Genomic DNA, 5,000 nt, shown 5'->3' with positions numbered 1-5,000 from the left:
GGAGGGAGGAAGGAAGGAGGGAGGGAGGGAGGGAGGGAGGGAGGGAGGAAGGAAGGAGGGAGGGAGGGAGGGAGGGAGGGAGGGAGGGAGGCAGGGAGGGAGGGAGGGAAGAGGAGGAGGAGGAAGGAGGGAGGGAAGGAGGGAGAAGGAGGAGGAGGAGGAGGAGGATAGGGGAGGGAGGGGAGAAGACGAGGAAGAAGAAAAAATAAGGATAAGAAGAGAAGCGAGGAATGGCAAAGAAATAGAAGGTACGAAGGAGAAGGGAAGAAGAGTGAGAGAAAATTAGGAGATAGAGAGAAGAGCGAGACCAGAACGAGACGGGAGAACGAAGGATAAGGAGAAAGACGGATAAGAGAAAGAGAGAAGAGAATGAGTGATACCAATCCTGAAGAATGGAACCGCTGGGATATGTTCCATCCCCCTCCCCCCTCCCCCTTCCTCCTTCCTCTTCCCCCCCTCCCCTACCCCCCCCCCACCTCCTCCGTCCCTCCCCTCGTCTCCTTCACTTTTGGTTCCACCCCCCCACCTCCTCCTCCCCCTTCTTCCCCCCTACACTTACCCCCCCCCCACACTTCCCTCCCCAACATCCTACCCCCCCATCCCCCCCACACCTCCTCCGTCCCTCCCCTCTCGTCTCCTTCGCTTTTTAAGGATTCACAGAGCGGTATCCCCCCACCCCACCCCATCCCCTCACAACCCCCACCCCACACCCCCACCCCCCTCAAACCCTCGCTAACTGGCAACCTAAAATTTTATGTCCATGAGTTTGTGAAATTTTTCGAGGAGCGGCGAGGCAGACGGAGCATGCTAAGCGGGTGCGACACACGCCGGGATCGAGGAGAGGGGGGGGAGTGGGGAAGGGAGGGGTTGGGGGGAGGGGGGGATGGGGGGGAGGGGAGGGTGGAGGGGGATGGGATGGAGGATGGGGAGAGGGTGGAGAGGGAGGGGATTTAGGGGTGAGGGAGGTGGATGGAGGTCGGAGGGGGTAGGGGGAAGGGAGGGGGAGGGAGGGGGTTGGGGGGAGGAAGGGAGAGAGGGGAGGTCGGAGGGAGGGGGTTGGGGAGGAGGGGAGAGAGGGGAGGGGGATGGGAGAGGGAGGGGGAGAGAGGTAGGGAAGGAGAATGGAGGGTGGAGGAGGATGGGAGGGGGGAAGGGGAGAGAGGGGAGGGGGATGGAGGGGGAGAGGGAGGATGGAGGAGGGGTGAGGGGGGGGGTGGAGGAGGGGAAGGAGGATGGGGAGGGGGTGGAGAGGAAGGGGATTAAGGGGTGGGATGAGGTGGATGGGGATGAAGAGGAGGGGGAGGGAGGAGCATGGGGAGCAGAATGGAGGAGGGGAGGGGGAGCTGGATGGAGGGGAGGGGGGAGGAGGATGGAGAGGAAGGTATAAGGCAAGCAGAAGTAGAGGAAGAGAACAGGGAGGATTTTTGTTATAAATCTTCCGAATGAATGGGCATTCACGTAAAGATTTTGGGCTGTACATGTGAACCTATATATGTATATAGATAGATTGAAATATTTATATGTATATGTATATACATACATATATATATATATATATATATATATATATATATATATATATATATATATATATATGTATGTATGTATATATATATATATATATATATATATATATATATATATATATATATATATATATATATATATATATATATATATAATATACACACACACACACACACACATACACACACACACACACACACACACACACACACACACACACATATATATATATATATATATATATATATATATATATATATATATATATATATATATATATATATATATATGTATATGTATATACATACATACATATATATATATATATATATATATATATATATATATATATATATATATATATATATATATATATATATATATATATGTGTGTCTATGTCTGTATACCTAAACAATTTTCTAGATCATTTCATAACAGATACACATACAAAATTCCGCATATCTGTACGCGCTTACGTTTTTCTCCCATCACCTGTACTTCTTTCCACACAAATATACAGTAAGCCTACCAAAAGGACCTCCACAGCCTCACTCATCTCCCGGCCGTCATCTCCGCCTCAGCACAGCATCCTCTCAGAAACTCCTCGGAGACACGAGATGGTTTTTTTGAAGTGAAAATGATTCACGTTTATTTCCCTGGCCTGATTCGGTTAAAAAAAAGGGGATGAGAGAAAAGTCCTGGAGGAGGATTAGGGGTAAGGGGGGAAGCGGGGGGGTTAGGGAGGGGGAGGGGGGATAGGGAGGGGGAGGAGGGTTAGGGAGGGGGAGGGGGGTTAGGGAGGGGGAGAGGGATTAGGGAGGGGGAGGGGGGTTAGGGAGGGGGAAAGGGGTTAAGGAGAGGGAGGGGGGTTAGGGGGGGAGGGGGGTTACGGGAGGGGAGGGGGTTAGGGAGGGTAAGGGGGTTAGGGAGGGGGTTAGGGAGGGTAAGGGGGAAGGGGGGGTTACTGGAGGGGAGAAGGGTTAAGGAGGGGGAAGGGGAGTTAGGGAGAGGGAGGGGGGTTAGGGAAGGGGAGGGGGTTAGGAAGGGGAGGGGGGTTAGGGAGGGGGAGGGGGGTTAGGGAGGGGGAGGGGGGTTAGGGAGAGGGAGGAGGGTTAGGGAGGGGGAGAGGGGTTAAGGAGAGGGAGGGGGTTAGGGGGGGAGGGGGGTTAGGGGGGGAGGGGGGTTAGGGGTAAGGGGGGAGAGGGGTTAGGGAGGGGGAGGGGGGTTAGGGAGGGGGGGAGGGGTTAAGGAGAGGGAGGGGGGTTAGGGAGGGGAGGGGGTTAGGGAGGGGGAGGGGGGTTAGGGAGGGGAGGGGGTTAGGGAGGGGGAGAGGGGTTAAGGAGGGGGAAGGGGGTTAGGGAGGGTAAGGGGGGAAGCGGGGCGTTAGGGAGGGGAGGGGGGTTAGGGAGGGGTGCTGAAGGGAGGGAGTGGGTAGGGGGGGGGACTTTGATAACCCTGTGGATGGGGATTTTGAGATGGTTGGGTGTCATCCCGTGTTCCCGAAGACGCTTCTTCATGTGGCAGGTTCAAGATTATGAGCTTTGTGCTAAAACCTTTTGACAAGAAAAGGTGAAAAACGTGTAAAACGTAACATAGGGGAAAAAGCAATAGATTTATATATATATATATATATATATATATATATATATATATATATATATATATATATATATATATATATATATATATATATATATATATATATATATATATATATATATATATATATTTACATATCTATATGCATACGTGTATGCATATAGATATGTATGTATTACTCGGTCGCGATTCTTTGTCTAAAAAATAAAAAAAATAACACGCTGTGTAACAGATGTTAACTTGGGAAGAAAATTTTGGACTTCTTCAGGAGCTGTCTTGGGGGGGGGGGGGGGGGTTGTAGGGGGAGAGGGGAGAGGGGAGACGGAGGGGAGGCGGGGGTTGAAGGGGGTGGAGGGGGGGGAGATGAAGGGGAAGGAGAGGGAGGGGAGGAGGGGAAAAAAAGGGGAATGAAAAGGGAGGAGTCCTGAGGGGGAGAAAGACAGAGAGATAGAGAAAGAGAGATAGAGAGAAGAGAGACAGAGAGAGAGAAAGAGAGAGAGAAAAAGACAGAGAAAGAGAGAGAGAGGGAGAGAGAGAGAGAGAGAGAGAGAGAGAGAGAGAGAGAGAGAGAGAGAGAGAAAGAAAGACAGAGATAGAGGAAGAGAGAGAGAGAGAAAGAGAGACAGAGAGAGAGAAAGAGAGAGAAAAAGACAGAGAAAGAGAGAGAGAGGGACAGGGAGAGGGAGAGAGAGAGAGAGAGAGAGAGAGAGAGAGAGAGAGAGAGAGAGAGAGAGAGAGAGAGAGAGAGAGAGAGAGAGAGAAAGAGAGAGAGAGAGAGAGAGATAGACAGATAGAGAGAGATCGACAGATAGAGAGAGATCGACAGATAGAGAGAGATAGACAGATAGAGAGAGATCGACAGATAGAGAGAGATCGACAGATAGAGAGAGAGAGACAGATAGAGAGAGATCGACAAACAGATAGACAGAGAGAGAGATCGACAGAGAGAGAGAGAGAGAGAGAGAAAGAGAGAGAGAGAGAGAGAGAGAGAGAGAAAGGAGAGAGAGAGAGAGAGAGAGAGAGAGAGACAGAGAGTGACAGAGAGGAGAAGGGCAGAGAGACAGAGAGGGAGAGAAAGAGAGAGAGAGAGAGAGAGAGAGAGAGAGAGAGAGAGAGAGAGAGAGAGAGAGAGAGAGAGAGAGAGAGAGAGAGAGAGAGAGAGAGAGAGAGAGGGAGAGAGAGAGAGAGAGAAGAGAGAGAGAGAGAGAGAGAGAGAGAGAGAGAGAGAGAGAGAGAGAGAGAGAGAGAGAGAGAGAGAGAGAGAGAGAGAGAGAGAGAGAGAGAGGAGAGAGAGAGAGGAGAGAGAGAGAGAGAGAAAGAGTGAGAAAGAGAGAGAGAGAAAGAGAGAGAGAGAGAGAGAGAGAGAGAGAGAGAGAGAGAGAGAGAGAGAGAGAGAGAGAGAGAGAGAGAGAGAGAGAGAGAGAGACGGTTATTTTTTGCTGCCGGTTAAACAAATTTGAAGCAGAGGAAAATTATCTTTGTTGTTGTTGTTATTATTATTTTGTTTACTGAACAAATACATAATGTGATACAGACAGATTGATGTTTACATAAACAAAGAAAAAGAGACAATTAGAAAAATGAAGAAGGGGAGAGAGAGAGTGAGAGAGAGAGAGAGAGAGAGAGAGAGAGAGAGAGAGAGAGAGAGCGAGAGAGAGAGCGAGAGAGAGAGCGAGAGAGAGAGAGAAAGGGAGCGAGAGAGAGCGAGAGAGAGATAGTGAGTGAGAGAGAGAGAGAGAGAGACAGAGATAGTGTGTGTTTGTGTGTGAGAGAGAGAGAGAGACAGAGAGAGAGAGAGAGACAGAGAGAGAGAGATAGATAGATAGATAGATAGAGAGAGAGAGAGAGAGAGAGAGAGAGAGAGAGAGAGAGA

At 49.5% G+C, this 5,000-nt stretch overlaps 1 protein-coding gene across 1 annotated transcript in view; it reads left to right on the top strand.

Moving 5' to 3' along the window:
* LOC138863834 (streptococcal hemagglutinin-like) overlaps window positions 1-5,000 on the top strand; it is a 24,403-nt gene that overhangs the window by 857 nt on the left and 18,546 nt on the right. The gene's annotated exons all lie outside the window — the stretch shown is intronic.

This window comes from Penaeus vannamei, chromosome 13 (genome assembly GCF_042767895.1).
Source record: "Penaeus vannamei isolate JL-2024 chromosome 13, ASM4276789v1, whole genome shotgun sequence".
Classification (NCBI taxonomy): Eukaryota; Metazoa; Arthropoda; class Malacostraca; order Decapoda; family Penaeidae; genus Penaeus; species Penaeus vannamei.
This window is presented reverse-complemented; position numbering and strand designations above follow the sequence as displayed.